The 21,089-nt window shown below is 47.2% G+C and overlaps 1 long non-coding RNA gene across 1 annotated transcript in view; it reads left to right on the top strand.

The window, feature by feature from the left end:
• LOC115833167 overlaps positions 1-21,089 on the top strand; it is a 61,427-nt gene that overhangs the window by 16,838 nt on the left and 23,500 nt on the right. The window contains exon 3 of the long non-coding RNA XR_004028616.1: positions 19,925-19,989. This is a non-coding gene — a long non-coding RNA (uncharacterized LOC115833167). The remainder of the gene's footprint in view (positions 1-19,924; positions 19,990-21,089) is intronic.

Raw genomic sequence — 21,089 nt, 5'->3', positions numbered from 1 at the left:
TGGAAAAATATTCGGGATACAAAGACTGCATTTCAAAAATAGAATTTATGAGCCTAATCATCTTAACAGGGAACATAAATGCCAAAACAGCTTCTATGAGTCATTTCTTGGATTCTACAAGGAATTCATTTCAAACAGGAGTTTTCTCATCTTTGAAGTTTGTTTTAAGAAGTTCCAAAAGCAAATAGCAAAATAACAAAATGCCTGGAGCTGCAGATCTCGAAGCACCCTTCAAAATAGCAGCCCTGGTGTCAGACATCTGGGGCTGGCTCTGGGCTGGAGGGGTCTCCATTCCTCTCCTAGGTCTGTGGACCATGAGAAGATCATTCCATTTAAGAAACCACGATGCTAAGGAAGGGGTAGGGGTTCTGGGGAACAGGAGCATGATAAAGAAAACCAAAGGATCTTTGAGATTTTTAAAAGCCATGACTATATTTTGGAAAGGAATCCCACACAGGAGCACCAACGTAATTCTGCTGATTTTTCTTTTTAAACGTTCTGTGTTTACTCAACTATCCATGCCTGAATTGTCTCCCTAGCTCATCTTTTTGCAGGCCCTGTTCCCCGGGAACAAAACCTCCTGGTCAAGAGTCATCACGCCCATGGCTACACTACCACAAACACTCCAGTAAATCAGGTGAACGCCCACCCAGGGCTCCAGAGCCTACACACATGGAACATTTGTACTTTGGTGACTTCCATCTTGAAGATGTACATGGGCCAAGAGTGATGCTGACATTAGCTGCTGCTTTTTCCACGATCAAGTGGGTTTGGTGATCAAATAAGTTAGGAGCCTGGGCAACACAGTGAGACCCTGTTACTACAAATAATACAAAAATTAGCCAGGTGTGGTGGCGTGTGCCTGTAGTCGCAGTTACTCTGGAGGCTGAGGCAGGAGGATCACTTGAACCCAAGAAGCAGAGGTTGCAGTGAGCTGAGATTGTGCCACTGCACTCCAGCCTGGCTGCTAGAGTAAGACCCTGTCTCAAAAAAAAAAAGGAAGAAAGAAAGAAAAAAACAGGGAAATACTGGGCTAACCAATGACAAGTATATCTATTGCAGAAATTACCAAAAATGTAATGTGTATTGGGAGTCTCCAGGGGATGAATAAGAGATGGCACATTTTCCAAATGTGTTTAACCATCAAATGCTCTTAGTAAGAAGCATCTCCCTGGAACAGTGTCCTCAGAATGCACTTAGAAAAGCCCAATTTAGACACCTGTTAAATTCAGCAATTTAATATGGTGGCCAACACACTGTAGGCCATCAATACAATATTAATAGCGTTCCGGGGACTACATATTTTGTGCACCAATAACCCCAGTCTCTGTTTCCTACTCCACTCTCAGGGTCCCCCCTTTCTGTAATCCCAGCTTGGTCTTGATCTTTTGGTATAGGGAAAGGAAAGGAGAGAGGGTCCCAGGAAGGAAGAAACTGGTGGGATTTTCCATGGGAAGGTTTGAGAACTGCTGCTGCATCAAGAGGGAGAGAGAAAAGCAAGAGAGTGTCCCGGGAGAACGTGGCAGAATTTTTTTGGAGAGAAGATTGTGAGAACTGAAATGTGAGATGCAGAGAGAAAGATGAAGAAGAAAGGTGGGAAGAAGTTGAGCTGGGTGTGGGATGGAATCTTCCTCTGGCCTGTCCGAGCACCTTCAGTGGTGGCTTAATTTGCCCTTTGCTTTCCTCTTTGGCTGCTGTGTGTTTGGATTTTGAATCAGATACTGTGACATGGCTGGCTTCAGGGTGCCAGCGAACCAACCTGACTTAATGCAGCTTCGTGGGTAATAATGTCAACCATTTACCGTATTCTTGTCATTATTCACCCATAGATCTTCTTGTTTGCTATCCCTAGGAGGGAATATTGAAATTGGAACCACAGCACTTGGGTATATCAGGTTGGAGGAGACAGTTCAACAGATGGCTGGTCACCTTGATTGAGTAGAATGCCACTGGAAGACCACAAATCTCTAAACCATAGTGAAGAATTGGACAAGGGGGGCAAAACCCAACCAATTCAAGGGGTTCCCCTTTCCAGGGTCTTGGACAGCGACGTGAGCGTGTGTTTCTAGCAGGTAAAGCTGACACGTGGCATCCAGGAGGTCTCTGCTCAACTTGAAGAAATTGAATGAGTGCATTTTGTTTCCTGCTTATAATTTCCACTTAAAGCGCCTCTGTAGTTGACCTCAAGGCCTGCTTTGATATCAATCTCCAAAGCACAGAAGGAATCGTTTTGCACTTTTTTTCTTCAAGGGACTTACAAATGAAGGATCTGATAAGCACGGTTGATGATTAAACCTAATAAGCTGGCTGCCGAGTGCTTTGATTTACTTTGACAAAGGCTCCTTGAGCTTGGTGGGAAACCAGAATCAGTTTGTTTGTTTTTGTTTGTCTCTGGCTTTTCTGTTGAAGACCTTGATTTAAGTCTTAAAAGCAGTGTTTTTTTTTTTTTTTTTCAACCAGAAAGTCCTGCAGGTTGAGAGGACTGTCCTTGGCGTACCCTGCTGAGTGGTCTAAATGGAGTCTTCTGTGATCACCAGCCACCCCGGGGAGCTCCTGGGTAGATGGCGCCAGCCAAGGACATTTGGGGAAATGGTTTATGTATGATGTAACTTTCAATACTTATATTATTTCCTAATTGTGAAATTAGAATAGATTAAAAAAATAAAGGGGTGCAGGAGAGGAAGAGGCACTTTGAGGTGACGCCACATTCAGTTTTGCCTTTCAATTTAGGTTGGATTTGGGTTCCTGGGCAAGACTGGCATATCCATGTGCATATCAAACAGGCAGCATTGACTTCTCTGATTCTTCTTTCATTATTTATTCATTGGTTCATTCACTTCACAAAGGTACCTGGTGCCAGGTTCAGCAGCAGCTCAGAGACTCATTTGGGAGCTTTTGGAGTCACCTTCATGGGCCACCACCCCCAACCCCAGAGACTGATTCAACCAGCCCAAATGCTTTTCAAATACAAAGTCTAACTTTCTTTTGTGATTTAGACATGGCTGGGAAAAAAAATCAACCCGTATAGAAATATTTTATTGTGGAAAACAAGAGTTCTCTGCCCTGGCCACCCCACCCCAGGCTAGCTTCACAGAAATCACCATTTTAAATGAAATCTTGTAACTATTTCTGCTTTTAGTTCTGATGGCAATCCACCCCAGGTTGCTAAGTAATGTACGTATACCGCTTCAAAAATACCCATTTTTGGCATTATCGGTAGATTTCTCCCATGAGAAACGAAGATTTGTTCCCTCTTCCCTCCTGTTAATATAGTGCTTTAGGCTATTGCTATTTTGGTCTCTTAGGGGGCTGTTTTATAAGTTTAAATAACAAGCCTTTATTTGAAGCTTCTTAAACAGTGTGTCTTAGACCCTCAGGTTGAAAGAGAATAATGTTAGGCTGGGCGCAGTGGTTCACGCCTGTAATCTCAGCACTTTGGGAGGCCGAGATAGGTGGATGACCTGAGGTCAGGAGTTCGAGACCAGCCTGACCAACATGGGGAAACCCTGTCTCTACTAAAAATACAAAATTAGCTGGGCGTGGTGGCGCATGCCTATAATCCCAGCTACTCAGGAGGCTGAGGCAGGAGAATTGCTTGAACCCGGGAGGCAGAGGTTGTGGTGAGCTGAGATCTCACCATTGCACTCCAGCCTGGGCAACAACAGCGAAACTCCATCTCAAAAAAAAAAGAGAATAATGTTAGTGCCCCTGCCCCCCAACTCTCCTCCACCCCTGGGGTGCAGGCTGGCTGGGGCTCTGGGTCAACTCTCCCTTCTCCCCTCTGTAGAAGCCAGACACTTTCCCTCTCTCCCCTCACCTAAAGAAGCCAGTTTAGGGCCAGTCACTTACTGGACTACGGATCTTCAGAATCCCTGGTCTTTGGCATTTGGAAAGGCCTGGAATATGCCTTTTTAGCAGATGACTGTGATGCAGGTGGTCTGAGAATGGGCTCTAAATCTTGTGAAACAGGTGACATGAAATGGCCGTTCTAGTCTATGCAATGGCAGCATGAACACAGAAAGCTGAAACGGGGGATCGGTTCTGCAGCCAAGAGACATTAAAGCTCAAAGGTATAATCAGAAGCTAGAATTCATTCATTCAACAGATATTGACTGAGCAAGCTCTTACTGTGTGTAATGCCTTTTTCCTTACAGTTTTTGCACCGCCCCCCCCCCAACCCCTTTTCAGTTGCTTTGCCGGATTTCTAACTCCAGGGGTATTTATTCAGTGTATTGTTTCAAGAAAAGGAAGGTCTTCACAAATAGGTGCAACAGGCCACAGCCTGCCCAGGCGGAGGCTTGCAAGCACCTCTGATAAAGAAGCAAAAAAACACGGGAGGACATTTGTTTCTTTCAGATTTTCATATACAGATGTGGAAGAGATAAGGTTAGCTCCATTCTAAGTTCTTTGTGTTTGGTTAAAATAGGCTCAGTTCCTTCCCTCCCTCCCTTCCCTCCTTCCCTCCCTCCCTTCCTTTTTCCCTTCCTTCTCCCTCTCTCCTTCCATCCCTCTCTTCCCCCTTTTTTCTTTCATCAATCCTTATTTCTAACTAAAAGACCAATAAAACAAACAAAAAACCCGCATAAATTTCAATAACCTTATAGGCATCTCTTCAATTAGCTCAATGAGTAACCAGATCATCATTTGATTTTTCTAAGGTACATAGAATTGTATTGTGGAAAAACAAATCCAAGGGCAAAGAGAATGCCTACTGTGGTTCAGTGTTTTGCGGCAACATCTCATTTAATCTTTACAGCAAACCTACCAGGGAGGTGCCATTACTATTATTTGTTTAGAGGTGGGGACATTAGTCTAGAAGGGGTTAATCAGCCTGAGGTCCTTTGGTGGGTAGATGACAGCAGCAGATTTGAACTCCTGGGCTCTTGATACTACAGTCAGCTGCCACTGATTAAAAATACCAATTCACACCTTCTAACAAGAATGCAAGACTGACTTGGCTGCACAAAACATGCATTTACATTGTGCCAATAAAGAGTTCACCTAAGTCGTCCAACGTAGCATTTTAAGTCACTTGACCTAAATACAATGCACCCAGTTAAACTGTCCTTGAAAATGACACGTCTACCCTGAGTTTGTGCCTGGTACTACAATGTCCATAGTAGCATTTAGGAAATGGTTTTAGTTACAAACCCCAGTTTTAGGAAAAATGAAGATGGATAAGCTTTCCAATGAAGGGCTCAGGACAAAGTTGAGGGTCCTGCTCGTTCTCTCTTCTGAAGTTGTTCCCTTCTGAGGGTGTGTTTCGTACAGCTGCTTCTGTTGCTCTGTGTCTTTTTGGCTTCAGATTTTTAAAATCTTCTCTTTAATCCCTGAAAACAAAAGGGGAGTGTACGTCTCTGTGCTTCGTAGCGTGTGTCCAAATAACCACTGAGACAAGCAGCTTGCTCAGGCCATGAGTGAAGAAGCCAGGCTGGTTTGTGTTGCCCTTGGTTTGGGGTTGGACAGTTTTCTCTTCTAAACCTCTTCCTAGGTGTTGGGATCCCGGGCGGCGATGGGGTCAGAGAAAGCTGCCTCTGAGAGTCAGGTTCTTCTCCACATCCAGACAATGAGTGAAACAAATCTTTCTAGCTCCAAAGGCCAAGCTTTCAGAAACCAAGTTGTGCTGTGCGTGAGCCCTTTTCACGATGGGAGGAATGCCTGCTTCCAAACAGGGGTTTGTGGAGGAAAGAGATTCAGCTCCAGACCAGCCATTTTTTTTTGGAGGAAATATATATATATATATATATATATATATATATATAAATATATATTCGTGTGTATATATGTGTGTACACACATACATACACATATAGAAATAAAGGACATCAAAGCTCTTTCATTTGGGAAGAACTTTGCCTTTGCCATTCCATTAGGATAAAAACAAGCTCCCTGTTGGCTGTTAAGTTCATACTGTGTGTGAACTTTGAGATATAGAAGGATTCATCCGTGTGATGCATTACAGAGATCTTGTCTGGGAGTGAGGACTGTTGATATTGTAAAAATGCACCACTCCTAGAAGGGAGGAACGAAGGAACTCGGTCCAAGAGCCTCTCTGAGACCTCTTCTCCCTTCTCTGTCAGCACAGGAAAAGAGGGCGGAGGGGCTGCTTCCCCAGGAAGGCTGGGCCCACCCCTCCTCACAGGCACCCTGCTGCCTGTTCAGCTTGGCTCTCTGGGTGACAGGCAGAAGGTAATATGATGCCACCAGCCACTGGCCACACTCTCTTCCTCCTTCCTCCTTCCTTAACCCTTCAGCACCCAGAGAGCTGGTCCTTGACTTCCGACCTCACTTCACTCCTTCCTGACACAGAAGCAGGTTCCTTGGCTGGGTCATCTGGGACACACTGGCCCTCGCCCTCTCTTGAATTTACCCTGTGCCCTGAGGTGAGCGTTGACCTCTCTCCTCTCTGACAGGGAGAACCAAGCCGCCCCAGCTGCCTCAGAGGTGTGGGTGGCTTAATGAGTCAATGTTGGTGAAGTTCTTTGAAGACACAAAGTGCTCCGTAAAAGCTGGTTTCCATCTTGCTGACAGTGGCGCTCCCTGAGCTCTGGCCCTTCTGGTAGAGAGTGGGCTTCCGTGGTCCCTCCCCCCTTCTTCTTTATGGATGACGTAAATAGCTCCTCTCACTTACATTCTCCATGGGCAAGACCGCGTGAGGAGAGACAGAGACAGGGAGGGAGAGAGAGAGAGACAGAGAGACACAGGGAAGGAGAGAGAGAGGGGGGTGTGTGTGAAGTGTGGTGTGTGTGGTGTGTATGTGGGTGTATATTGGTGCATGTGTTGTGTGTGCTGTGTGTGATGTGTTTTGTGTAGTGTGTGATTTGTGTAATGTGTTTGTGTGGCATGTGCAGTGTGTGGTTTGTGTTGTGTGTTGTGTATGTGGTGTGTGCTGTCTCTGTGGTTTGTGTGTGTGGTATGTGGTGTGCATTTGTATGTGTTGTGTGTGGTATGTGGTGTGCGTTGTGTATATTGTGTGTTGAATGTGGTGTATATTGTGTAGTTGTGATGTGTGTTGTATGTTGTGTGGTTTGTTGTGTATGTTGTATATTGCGTGTTGTGTGGTATGTTGTGTTGTCTGTAGTGTGTTGTGTATATTGTGTGTTGTATAGTGTGTGTTGTATGTGTTGTGTGTTATGTGTTGTATATTGTGTGTTGTCTATAGTGTGTCGTGTGTATGTGTCGTGTGTTATGTGTTGTATATGGTGTGTGTTGTGTGCTGTCTGTGGTATGGTGTGTGTTTGTGTGTTGTGTGGCTTGTGTGGTGTATATTTTATGTGGTCTGTTGTATGAGTTGCGGTTTATCTATGTGTGTTGTTGTATGTATGTGTTGTGTTATGTGTTATACATGGTGTGTGTGGTATGTTTGTGTGGTATACTCTGTGTGTTGTGTGGTATGTGTAATGTGTTGTCTGTTGTGTGTATTTGTTGTGTGCTGTGTGTGCTGTGTGTGTTATGGTTGTATATGGTGTATGCTGTGTGTGTGTTGTGTGGCTTGTGTGTGGTCTGTGTTGTCTGTTGTCTGTAGTGTGTGTAGTCTGTTGTATGTGTTGTGTGGCTTGTGTGGTGTATATTGCATTGTGTGTTGTGTGTGAGCTGTTGGGTGTGTTGTCTGTTGTGTGTGGCTTGTGTGTTGTATGTTGTGTGTGGTCTGTTGTGTGTGTTGTATGTGTTGTTTGGATGTATACTGTATGTGGTCTATTGTGTTTGTTGTATGTTGTGTGTGAGGTGTGTTGTGTATGGCTTGTGTGTTGTATATTGTGTGTGGTCTGTTGTGTGTGTTTGTGGTGTGTGTTGTGTATGTGGTGTGTGGTTTGTGTGGTATATGTTTGTGTGTGTGTGGAATGTGGCATGTGTTTGTGTGTTGTATGTTGTGTGTGTTGTATGGTTCCTGTGTTGTGTGTGGTGTATGTTGTGTGTTGTATGTGGTGTATGTTGTGTAGTGTATGGTTTGTGTGTTGTATGTTGTTTTGTGTGCGTGGTTTGTTGTGTGTGTTGTGTTGTATGTTGTATGTTATGTGGTGTGTGTATGTTGTGTTGTCTGTAGTGTGCGTTGTGTGTATTGTGTGTTGTATATGTGTTGTGTATTGTGTGTAGTATATTGTGTGTTGTTTGTAGTGTGTGTTGTATATTGTGTGTGGTCTGTTGTGTGTGTTGTGTGTATGTGTTGTATGTTGTTTGTGTTGTCTGTTGTGTTTGTGTTGTATGTGTTGTGTGTGTTGTCTGTTGTCTGTTGTGTGCAAGTGTTGTGTGTTGTGCGCAGTGCATGTTCGCCCTCCCTCCCTGGCAGCAGGGCTACCTGGCTGCGGTGCTCACTGCCCTGGGCGGTGGGCGGAGCCGTCCCTGGTGGGAGGGGACAGAGCTCTCCCGCAGGTGACTCCTGTGCAGCCTGAACTTTTGTTCTGGGAACGCCACCCACGCTCCCCGGCAGGCCGCCAGAGCCAGAGCCGCTCGCCCACGCGGGAATCAGCCAGGCCGACATGAAAGCAATGCGCTTCCAAACTGGCAGAGGATTTAATTTTGTGTGTGTGTGTGTGTCTTAAACAGCCCCAGTTGCTTCTCTTCTCCACGGCGATTTCTGCGTACTTTATCCGAACCCCCTCCCCACCGCTGTCCAGTTTCTGGCTCCTCTTCCTGCCAGTGCTCTGAGGCCAGCTGGGGTCCCCCCAGGTGACTCCTGCTGCTGCTGTCACTGGACCCTGACGCTGTGCCGCCCCCGAATTCCTCCGAATGGAGCCTTGGCCAGAGCAAGGCCTGCCGTGTAGAGGAGCGGATCTGAGCCTGGCAGGAGATCGCTAAAACCTTTGCCCTTCACACAAACGCCGGAAACACGGGGCGGGTGCTGAAGAGCGAAGCAAGTGTCCCCCATTTCCTTCCAAGGCAGAGCAGCAGCCCAGGGAGGCCCAGTTTCCATCGCGGCTCCAGGTGAAGGGCAGAAGAGTGGGGGAGGTCCCAGGACCGCAGCCCAGGGGACACTCAGGATGCGCCAGGAAGGACATGGCAGACAGGCCCTTTAGATGGAAAAGCAACTCTCAGCTGCCCAGAGAGCGGCCCCTCCAGGCCCTCCCCACCGTTTACAAAGCTCTTCAGCTGGGAGAGGAGGAAAGGGTTTGTTCTTGACCCCCTTCCGTTCCTTTCTTCTCCACTGTCCACGAGTGAGCAGGAAGACAGGCTGATGCCCTTGTTAAAAATGAAGGTATAATTCACATGCCATAAAATTCACCATTTTAACCATTTTAAGGTGCACAGTTCAGTGGTTTTGAGTGCATTACATTGTTGGGCAACCATCAGCACGGTCTAATTCCAGAACATTTCTGTCACTCCAAAAAGAAATCTTGTACCCATTAGCAATCACTCCCCATTTCCCCCTACCCCCCAGCCCCCTGGCACCCACGAAGATGCTTTCTCTGTTTCAAGGGATCTTCCTATTGTGGCAAAACCTCTAAATGGAATCATACAATATGTGGTCTTCTGCCACTGGCTTCTTTAACTGACCGTAATTTTTCAAGGTTCACCCACGTTGTAGCCTGCGTCAGTGCTTCATTGCTTTTCATGGTTGGACCGTATTTCACTGTATGTCTGGACCACATTCTGTTTCTCTAGTCATCATTGCTTTTCAGGGCCCACTTAGCCTTTCTTCCCAAGGGCAGGGGCTCTGTTGTCCACTGTTTTGGAATCTTCCAGCAGACTTGGTGGAGTGTACCAGTGGTTTCCTTGCTGGGCAAATAACCAAAGGGTCCCTGGGTACGGGAATCTCTGAGTCCTGATCTTTGGCTCTGCTGCAGACCAGGTCACTGTGTGATCTTTTAGCAGCCCCTTTACCTCACCTGGCCTCAGTTTCTTCATCTGAAAAATGAAGGGCTTGAAGCAGATGGTCTCTAACACTTCTCCTGGCCCAACACTTTAAGATGTTTCAGCAAAGCAGTGAACAAGCAGCCTTCTGTGACCTTTCTGAACAAGGCAGAGGAAAGCAAGCTGTAGGCTGACATGGTTAAGTGATTCCATAACGAAATTGCTCTGTAAACAATCATCTGGATCAATCGACAGAAGACACTTGCAACAGGTTCCCAGATGACAGAAAACTATAGGAATGACAGGGAATGATGGGGCAGATTAAAATGGAGAAATTTAACAGGGACAAATGTAAAAGTTGGACATTTTGCTCCAAAGTTCAACAAAACAGCTAGCTGCTGGGGGCAGGGGTGGATGTGTCCAGGCAGTGTCCTTTATAAGAGTTTTGGTTGACTCTAAATGAATTTCATTATGAGTCACCATTGGGACAGGCTGCCAAAAGGCAATTGTGACTTTAGATTAAATCAATAGAGGTCTACTGGCTGAAACAAGGGAGGTGACATTATTGAGTCCATCCCTGGCGTATGTAGCTGCTACACTCTGAGAAGGAGGCCCCCAATAGGAAAAGCCAGAGGGAGGATGGATAAGACAGGAAGAGCTCCAGAGCCATGGTTTGGTAGTAGGAGGGGTTCAGGGTTTGGGTCTTTAAAAGACAAGACAGAGAGTGCTGTTCACATCTGTGAAGGAACATGGCATTAGAAGGGGAATTGACTTCCATCATGGGGACCTGCAGGGTGACTGGGGCTGGAAGGTGATCAATTGTGACCCAGGACCAGGAAGAACTTTGCAGCAACGGAAGTCACAGGGAATGGAAAAAACTCCTGGTGAAGAACACAGACAGACACGGGGCTCCACTCATTAGGGGTGTGACCGGGTCACAACTTCGAGGGTCCTTTTCATCTTTGAAATAAAATGAATTGTGCTTAGATGGGGTGGGGCAGGGAGGTAGGGAAGGACCAATCACAGAAGAGTTGTAGATACCTGGGGTCAGCCTTCACGGGGTCCTGCCAGCAAAAGAATGGCTGCCCCTGCCCCAGTTTAGAGTTTAAATGCAAATTCTAAATGTTTAGTACCTGAAACTCCCAGAGGTAAATTACTTTCTGAGGCAATTGTGCATTAATCTGAGGCAATCAGCTATCTCTAAATCCACCTAAGTCCTCATTTGAATCAGATCAGGTGATTCACAGCAATTTGATGTCACTTTGAAAGCTGGTTTGTTGCCAAAACACCAGCCTGGTGCCCATGATGACAGCCAGGCACAGGGCTGGGTTCTGCCTGGAATTGAAGAGGCTGGTGGGTGGGGGTGTCTTTGGCACCTTAAGAATTTTGAGAGGAGAGAAGGGAGCCCTGTGGCTGCTTTTTGGTCTTAGGTCTGTAAACCGCCTAATTTAGCACAAATGCCTCTTTCTTCAACCAGGTAGCCTTGGGCTTTCTTCCGCAGGCCAGGCGAAGTGTGTGGCCAGTGAGTTAGATGACCTGCCCCTTCTGGAGATGGCTGGTGCCATTCTCAATGTCAGTGGTCGCTTCTTACAGATCCCGATGGATGCAGGCCTCAGGTGGCCAAACAGGTCATCCCATGGCCCCGGCCAGGTTCTGTAGAGGCAAATGTTCAAAAGGGAGTGGCTCTGACACCATTGTCCTTGCTCCTCTGTGCCTTGCTTGAGCGACAAGTGTGGCTGCTTTTAGGAAGTGGGGCTTGCTTTGGGAGAACTGCCTCTCGAAGGACTCACGCCTATAATTCCCTGCTGTTGTCTCTGGAAGTCTGCGGCTGCCTGGTCCTTAGGGTGAAAAGCAGCTGGGAAAGCTGGAGCCACACATTCCAAAGGGCTTCATGGACAAAAGCACCCTGAATTTAGGAAACAAAAGACAGGCGGAGGAGGAAGCATCCAGCAACCACCTTGTAATCTCAAAAACTGACTCACGCCTGTGCCGGCCATAGGGCTGCCACGGTACATGGCTCAAGGAAGCCCAGGCTCTCCTGGGAGGTTCTAGCCATTGTTGAGCCCTTGAAGGAAATATGTCAGGCCAGCCCTTCCTCACTTTCTTGATTTAGCAGGCCGGGGCTAGCTGTAAATGCTGATCAATTCCAGTTGCCAGACACGGGCCTCACTGGAGTTGTAGCAGCGGCCTGGGTGATCTCAGAGCCCCATCCCCTGATCTGTCATTGGAGAACTTGGCCCTGGAGCACACTCCAGATATCTCGCTCAGAACGCGGTTCTCATGGGCATCAAGCACACAGTTCATGTTCCTGACTCTGTTGGCTTTGGGAAACTTCCAGGAGGTTCTTGCAAGCTACTCACTGTGGGCCTCAGAGTCTGACCTGTCAGAACTGCTGGTCTGCAGGGGGGCCTGTTTTTGGGGGTTCCTGGGGACTCCCACCCCAGGGACCACCCAGTGGTCGAGGGAGGGAGAATTGCTTATGAACTCTGGATGATGCCAGCACAATGTCAGATGTCATCACCACCCATGACCTAGGTACTCGCCTAAACAGACATCAGCACAGAATTCTGGGTGGGGGGGGGTCTTCCTGACCACCCTTTCGCTCCTCAGAAACCTCTACTGCCTGGTGCTCCTTCCTCAACTTGTCCCAGAAACGGTGGCATCAACTAAAGGGAAAGCGGGAAGGCAGGTGCCTTCTGCAGGGATCTGCCGTTGCAACCTCTACCTGGAACGTTGAAGCGCTGCTGTCACAATCACCTCATACTGTCCCAGGACTTCCTCCTCAGCCTTCCCCCGGTCCATTTCTGAGCTTTGTACCCTATTCCCACCTCCCATAGCCTTTTCCCTCCTGCTGAGATAGGAGAACCACCAAGAATGTAAACTCAATCTTCTCCTCCTCTGGGGACTCTATGCTGCCTGCTACCAACAGCGGGCATCCCAGGACGTGGGATTTTCAGTGCTGAAACCAGGACAGTGATTCTTAAACTTTTTTTGATCCCAGGTTTCTCTGAAAATCTGAAGGCCAGGGACCCTCTCTCCAGCACAGCCTCCATAAGCACAGACACACGCCATTGTGCATGCAATTCCAGGGGTGCTGGGATCCCCTTCCCAATCAAAGAGAGGACTTAGGGACCCATAGACCTGTCCAGAGACCTAGGCTGAAGATGGTAGCATGTAGGGAGGGGAGGTTGATGCCATGGTTAATTGCATAAGCTCTGGCAGCAGACTGGCCATGCTGCCTAGCCAAGTGCTCCCACTATACAGCTGAGAAGACTTGGACAAGTTTCCTAACCTCCCCAAGCCTCCCTTTCTGCATCTATAAAATGGGAATCACATCTGTTTCATGGGGCGTAAAAGACTTAATAATGACACATAGTGTGAAATACAGTGTCTGGCAGAACGACATCATGCATGCACTCACCTGTTCGAAACATGCATTGAGCTGCCACGTGCCAAGGCCTGTCTTGGGCTAGAGATCCCTTTGGGAACAAGACAGAGTCCTTGCCTTCTGAGTGCTTACACTTTAGTGGGTTAAGGCTGTGGGGGTCACAGCCTCTTGACCCCTGAAGTTTTGCTGAGAGGCATAAGGCAGATTGATTCATGGCAGAAAAGGCATAAAACTTATTTAATGTGTATGCACAGGAGCTTTCAGAATGAAGCCCCAACTTCCCAATGAGTTACAGAAATTTATGTGCCGTTTTGGGGTTACAGAATGTATGGGGGCTTGGATTCTGGTAAAACAGGTTATGGGAACGGGAAGAAGAGGAATTCGATTGAGGGGCAATAACTGATTGCTAGGGAGAATGATTGGATGGGAGAACAGAAGGAACCTTGTAAGTAGCTTTCTTTGGAATTCAGATGATCCTTGGAGTCTTCTGGGGTCAGGTCACACCTTGGTCTTCTTTTCTGCCATAGATAAGAAGATAAGCGGGAAGGGGAAGAAAGAATAATTGCTCTCCTTGGAAGGTCTGGATCTTAGGCAGATAAACTTCAGCTTCTTTGGGAAAGACGGTGTGTATAGGGGAAGGTCAGAGAGACCTTGAGGCTTCCTCAATTCGACCTGTTAAAACCCTCTATTTTGGGGTATTGGTTTCTGAGTCTCAACAAGGCTAAACAGTAATTGTTACGATTACTTGTGATTTATTGTTGGTGGTTTGATTTGAACTTAGGACGACATTCACTTTCAGGTCCTACTTAGTGGCCCATTTCCCATCAGCATGATCCTCTGCAGGGCCGACAGATGGGGAACTTTTTGATAAAAGGGAGAAGGCTCCTTTCGCCCTTTATCAAAACATTGTAGTAGCCTCAGTGCTTAAGTGGCATCCTTTTCGTTCTCGCTGATATTTTAAAGAAGCCAATTTGAGCGCCCATTCTCACATTTCCAATGAAGAGTTTTGACTTCTTTCTTTCAATAAATTATTTAGCCCTCCTGTGGACTGTTGCTGAACTGTGATTTTACAAGCAAACCATTCTTATTTGTCATGAGTTGGCAAGGAGACCTTAAATGGGACCAGCGTGGACAGGAGACCTGTGTTACTGAGGCACGAAATAAACGTTCCGGCCGCCATTCATGCAATTTCAGTTTAGAGTCTCAATTTTCTGCATCTTTATCCACATTCTGGTTCAGTTTTTCTGCACAACCCCTGAAGGGAATGTGGTCGCCTGGGAGAACAACTCCCAGATCCCAGTTTTGAGTGTGGGAGCTCCAGAAGCCAGCAGGCAGGCGGGGCTGGCCCAGTGACAGGAGGGGTGCTGGAAAGGGCCTTGGCTTCCAGGCCTGGGCCCCGCCTTTGCTGACGTTGGAGCCCCGGAGCAGGGCTGCTGACGTGTGCACCGCCTGGGCTGGCTGTTTACTAGACTGTTTGTTAAGGGCTGCACTTCCAGTAAAACCTGGGAACACACCGTGACATCCTCATTTACAGCACTGAGTGTGTCACTCGGGCAGCACGTGGGCCAAGAAAGGGAGAGTCTAGGAAAGGTGAGATTAGCTGGCTGTGGGGTAAATCACCTGACACGAAGACCCCAGGGTTAACCAATCACTGTGGGAGGGCTGCCCTGGAGCACACAGCAGGCTGCACTTGGGAAAAGCCCATTTGAACAAGAATTTCTTCTTGAGAAGGTCCGAATAGCCAAGGGACCTTGATCTAGGAGTAGGAACTGGTCTCAGGTCACTGACTGCCAGGGTGGTCTGGGCAAATCGTTTCTCCTCTTGGAGGCTCCGGGTTCCCACCCGTGCAGTGAGGGCATGCATGCTCTGATGCCTTCATGAGTGGCAGCACGGCACCATGTTAGGCACAGGGGCTTCTGGGCCTAGTCCTTTGTCTTGCTGGCCGTGGGGAAGTGGAAAAGGCCTTACCCCGCCAAGATGCGTCTTCCCAAGTAAGCGGGGCATTTACGTACCCAGGACCGCTCAGGGCTATGGTGGGGTTTTGTGTGATGAGGCACATACATAGCAGAATGGCAGGCGCGGCCGGGCGCGGTGGCTTACCCCTGTAATCCCAGCACTTTGGGAGGCCGAGGCAGGCGGATCACGAGGTCAGGAGATTGAGACCATCCTGGCTAACATGGTGAAACCCTGTCTCTACTAAAAATACAAAAATTAGCCGGGCGTGGTAGCGGGCGCGTGTATTCCCAGCTACTCAGAGAGGCTGAGGCAGAAGAATGGCGTGAACCCGGGAGGCGGAGCTTGCAGTGAGCCAAGATCGCGCCACTGCACTCCAGCCTGGGCGACAGAGCAAGACTCGGTCTCAAAAAAAAAAAAAAAAAAAAGAATGGCAGACAGCTAGGGAGGGCCAGCACAGAAGCTCTTAGCGGTCCAGGCCACCAGTGAGCATTTGTGGGGGGCTTTGTGGATAACCAGAGCTGTGTGCGGGGTAGGGGGCTTCTGTGGCGCCTTCCTTCAAACATTTGGTTACCTGTGGTCTCATAACAAAAGGCCACTGGCTCTCTTCCTCCCTGCTGATGGAAGTTACCCAAATCCATTTTGCTAAGCCTCCAAAACATAATCACTTTATTTGAAAGCGTTTCCCTAAGGGAAAGATCAAGCTGTCCGTTTGGGGTGAAAGAGAACAACAGTAATAACAATACATTTCCCTCCACCCAGTACTGTGGACTTGCAGCATTTTCCAGTGTGTTATCGCCTGGAGTTGCCTCTGACATCCCCATAGCGGGGGAAGACGAGAAAACTGAGGCTCAGGGAGGTTGCCAAAGGCCACGTGGATAATAAGGGGCAGAGAGGTTGTTAAAGGACTACAGCTGGTTCTAAATCCAGCGTCTTTCCAAAGCAAAACAATATAGCTTACAGCTGGCTCTTCAAAACCTGAAAAAAACACAAAGAGGTTTGTGAATTGTCTTCCCACTCTCCCGTGTGGTTGATTGAGAAGCGGTAAACCCAAACAGGATAGGTGTGCTTTCTCGGGGTTGGGGGGGGTGGGGGGATGGTGGGGAGGGGTGCTTATTATCAACATGGCCGCCCCCACATATCCCCACGTGTGTAGAACATCATGGTGCCCTGCATTTGCATAGTAAAAGGCTAGGGTAGGAGGGCCAGTTTGTTCTGCAGGCTACGTGAGTGACATGCCTGGTCGAACCAATCCCCTGAGCCCTATGCAAATCAGACATCACCTCCTCCAGCCTATTCATATAAGCAGCCACTTTTCCATGGCACACGGGGTCTCCTCTCTTGGCTTTGGAGCTCCCCATTCCTCTGTGTCTGTACAGGGTAGCTTCTTCCTTCTTTCTTCTCCCTTCTTTCTTGCCTATTAAACTCTCTGCTTCTTAAAACCACTCCATGTATGTCCAGGTCATTTTATCTAATTTGGAGACGAAGAACCCTGGTGTTCCTCTGCTCATCAGAGCCCTATCACCTGCAAGGGCCAGGACCCAGCACTAGGGTTGCCCTTTATGTTCATGCAGACTCCTCTAGGAAGACCCTCCCCAGCTGCCACCTGCTGTAAAGGGATCTATCTATCTATCTATCGAGAGAGAGAGAGAGAGAGAGAGGTTTATTATAAGAATTGACTCACGTGATTATGGAGGCTGAGAAGTTCCACAGTCTGCTGTCTGCAAGCTGGAGACCCAGGAAGGCTGCTGGTGCCGTTCCAGTTTGATTCTGAAGGCCTGAGAACCAGAACTGATGGTATGAGTTCTAGTCCAAGTCCATAGGACTGAAACCGGAGAACCAAAGGTGTAAGTCGCAGTCTGAGGGCAGGAGAACCCAATAACCTAGCTCAAGCACTTAGGCAGAGAGAAAGAATTTTCTCTCCCTCCACTTTTTGTTGTTGTTGTTGTTCTACTGAGGCTTCCAATGGCTTGAAGGAGCTCCACTCATTAAGTCAATTAACATCTGAAGTCTATTATTGTCATTGCCTCCCCAGGTAGGGAAAATGAGAAGCCTGGGGATGTGGCTTACAGTGAAGTATGGCTGGTCCTTTTTTATTCTCTTGGCCAGGCTCCTTCCCTCTGCCAAGGTGCGGGTGGTCCAGGTGTCTGCTTCCAGATGTTTAGGTGGTAGAAGGCAAAGAAGGAAAGATTGCTTAGGGGGCTCTTGCTCCCGTTCCTACCTGCACCTTCTGGAGAGGTCTTCCCCCTTTACATTCACCTCAGCTCAACATTGGAATCCCTGCTCTTTCACTGCACACACACTGACCACCCACTGCAGGCTGGGGGTCCTGGAGGATTTCACGCGCTAGGCTGTCCCAAGTAGAGGAGATCCTGCTACAGCGCCTGCACCATTAGTCCTTTCCGGGCTGTGCTCTGTGAGCCCTTGAGAGGACAAGAAATCAATGTCAAAGCCATGGAATGATCCCATTCAATTCTCATCAAGGAATAGAGAAGACATAAAATTCAGCCAATGGAGGAGGTAAATTTGCTTATTAAAGGTATTTGTGATGAGTGGAGTAGACATAAACACACACACACACACACACACCCACCCACACAAAAAAGCTGAGCTTTAACTGGAAATTACCAAGCAAAAAAGGGCAGGACAGCACCACGTGAGAGGGAGGCCAGTGGCACAGAGGGCTTTGTTCTGACGCGCACACAGGTAACAGGACCTCGGGAGGGAAGAGGTCGCTGGGACAAGTCCCGTCAGGCTGCGGGGAGCCCTTCCCGGACGCTGCTGGCTCCTGGAACTGACTTGCCTCCTCATGCACACGTAGGCAGCTTATCTCGGGTTTTGTTTTGGCTTCAAAATCTTTTAATCTCCCAGGATCGTTTGAGTAGATCAGCCCCTATTTTTATTCTTGGATAGAGAAGTGAATCAGAAACGCAGCCAACTTCATTGGACTTGTGGAGGCCTGTCCCCGAGCACTAAATTCCTTGCAGCTTCAAGCAGGTTGACAGAGCTGAGACTGAAATAAAAACACCAACAGGATTAGGCCTGTTCCTGACCGTGGAGTTTGGTGCATAGTAGGCATTCAGCAAGTATTTGTTGAAAACAAATATCAAGGAATCCTATTAATTCCAGGTGGCTTTCTCTATGCAGTGAGGACTGCACAGAGTGTGGAACACAAGGCAATGGCAGCCAATAGATTGTTTTCTGAATTGGCAGGGCCCTCTGTCTGTAATTTTACCAAAGCAAAAATATTTGTGGGTGTGGCTACACACAGACACACAGTGGCACTTTCTAGGCTTCATGCAGGCTTGAAAACTTTCATTTTCCTTTCCTTATACACAGCCACTGCATTTACCCTCCACCTTCTTTCTGAGGGAAGCCCCAGGAAATGTAGGTGCCCTGTGGAGCCTACAGGCCCTTTCAGTGTTCCTGATGCTTATGAAAATCCATTCTGGATTTTGTGGAAATGGGAGTTTGGATTGTCCTGAATGCCTTAGTCTGGGAGCTGGGGAGTTTCTGGAAACGAGCAGGTTGTTTTGTGGCGAGATTGTTTCGTATTAAGCTGTCAACACTTCCCCATGATGAAGGCTAGAGGGTTAGAATGCTGATAAGAAAAGATCAGGGGTAATGTGTTCTGAGTGGGGACAAAGACACAGTGACTGGCATTCTGGGTACCTGGGTCAATGTATTGAGCTTGACACGATCCCAGAGGTCCTGCGGGGAATAGTCTCAAAGAGGGGTTGGCTATGATTATGGTGAAACACAAGCCTACTGGGTTCCTCTTGATTAATGGTCCCACCCAAACCAAAGGCAGCCACTTTGTGGGTTGACTGATGACCTACAAGGGGCCATGGGGTAAGAGCCCTAAGCACGGACCATGGTAATTAGCAAGTATGGTCACATTCTTTCTCCTGGAGACATGGATGGAATCAGTCAGATGGTACAAGAGGAGAAAAAAAAAGATGCCTAGAGAGAAGCAGAAATCAATAGACAGTAGGGGATCCATGCCAATGGGAGTGCCATAGTGAAGATCCAAGAATTCCTGATGTTAATGGGCAACAAGCCAACAAGGAGCCCAGAGCCAGCTTCAGTCCTGAACAACCTCCCAAGTCTATCCTCTATGGAGCCTGTAATACATTAGGTTCTGTCCTACCCCTGTATACCTTATTACTAGATGGCTCCTTAAATAAATCATAAAACCCCAGTTCTTAAGATGACACGAATGTGCCTATTCCTTTCAAATGAGATGAGCCCATGTATTTACCATACATGAGAAACTAATGCGAATGGCATAATCCCATGTGACTTTTCTGATTGATTGGAGTTCAGGTTCACTAAAAGAGTCACTCAAAAGCTTTCTAATCTATTTCCTTACTTGTTGACTGGGTAAGTGTTACGTTTGGGAAATAGAAGAAGAAGGTGATTAGTGGATAGAGCTGGGGCCATTGGCCTTGTGTAGATACAATTATTCACAGATTTCACAGGATAGGAAAATGTAGGGTTAAGGTCTGCTTTCCAAATTGTTTTCCCCTATTTGCCATTGCAGCTTTTCCAGACCACTTAGTTTGATTTTCGGTGTTCAAAATCTTACTTATAAATCTCCCCTGAGTGGAGAGTTGGGCAGGTGGAAGGAAGAGACGAAGAGAGAATGTTCACCATGCTAATACCATGGTTATACGGTTGACCCTTGAACAACACAGGTTTGAACTCTGTGGGTCCACTTCTAGGCAGATTTTTTTCACCTCTGCCACTCTTGAGACAGCAAGACCAACTCCTTCTCCTCCTCCTCTTCCTCAGCCCACTCAACATGCAGATGATAAGGATGAAGACCTTTATGATGATCCACTCCCACTTACTGAATAGTAAATATGTTTTCTCTTCCTTATGATTTTCTTAATAATATTTTCTGTCCTCTAGCTTACTTTATTGTAAGAATACAGTGTATAATATAGATGACATACAAAATACATATCAATTGATTGTTCATGTTATTGGTAAGATTACTTGTAGGCTATTAGTAGTTAAGTTTGAAAGAGTCAAAAGTCATATGTGGATTTTCGACCATGTGTGGGGTCAGCACCCCTAACCTCGGCATTGTTCAAGGGTCAGCTGTATTTATTTAAAGAAGCATAGAAAAGAATACATTTATTCACTTGATAAACATTCGTTGAACACCTGCTATGGGACAGATTGAGTCGTAGGTTCTTAAGAGAAGTTAATAAAATGAGCAAAGACACCTGCCATGGAGCGCTCATGTTGTAGCAGGAGGAGCAGGCAATAGACAAAAAATAAAAGATAATAATATAATAGATAATACATATAACACAATAAGGCAATAAACACAATAAGATAAAAAAAGTCACAGTATGTCAAAGGTGATGAGTGCACTGGAAAGAAAGGAGTGCAGAGAGAGGAAGGAGGGCATAGGCCTTGCCTGTGAGAGGACAGATTGCAATTTTAATATAGGAATGGTCAAGGTTGGCCTTTCTAAGAGAATGACCTTTATGAGAAAGCCTGCAAGAGGTAAAGGAGTTAGTTGTTGGGGTGTCCGGGAAAGGGGGTTCAGGCAGGTGGAACAGCCACTACAGAGGTGTTAAGGCAGGATCATCTGACATGTTCAAGAAATAGCAAGGAGGCCAGTGCAGCTGGAGTCTTAAGAGAGGGAGGAAAGTAGGAGCGTGGGGCAAAGGAGGAATGTGGGGGCCAGATCATGTAAGGTCTTGGGAAGAATGAGAAAAATCAAAGATGCCCTCGAACCTGAGCACAAAACCAAAAGCAAAAACAAAAGCCATAATAAGCATATTGGCATTTGATTCATTTAATTCCTTATTGAATTAGTAATTCTCATGGTGGGGGAGGGAAACTATATATCATACCCCCTACCCCTGCCACCAACCAGGGAACATCTTTACACTATTCCCCTCCTTTTAACACCACTGCCTTATGGAGGCATCTGTGCGAA

This window comes from Nomascus leucogenys, chromosome 25 (assembly GCF_006542625.1).
Source record: "Nomascus leucogenys isolate Asia chromosome 25, Asia_NLE_v1, whole genome shotgun sequence".
NCBI lineage: Eukaryota > Metazoa > Chordata > Mammalia > Primates > Hylobatidae > Nomascus > Nomascus leucogenys.
This window is presented reverse-complemented; position numbering and strand designations above follow the sequence as displayed.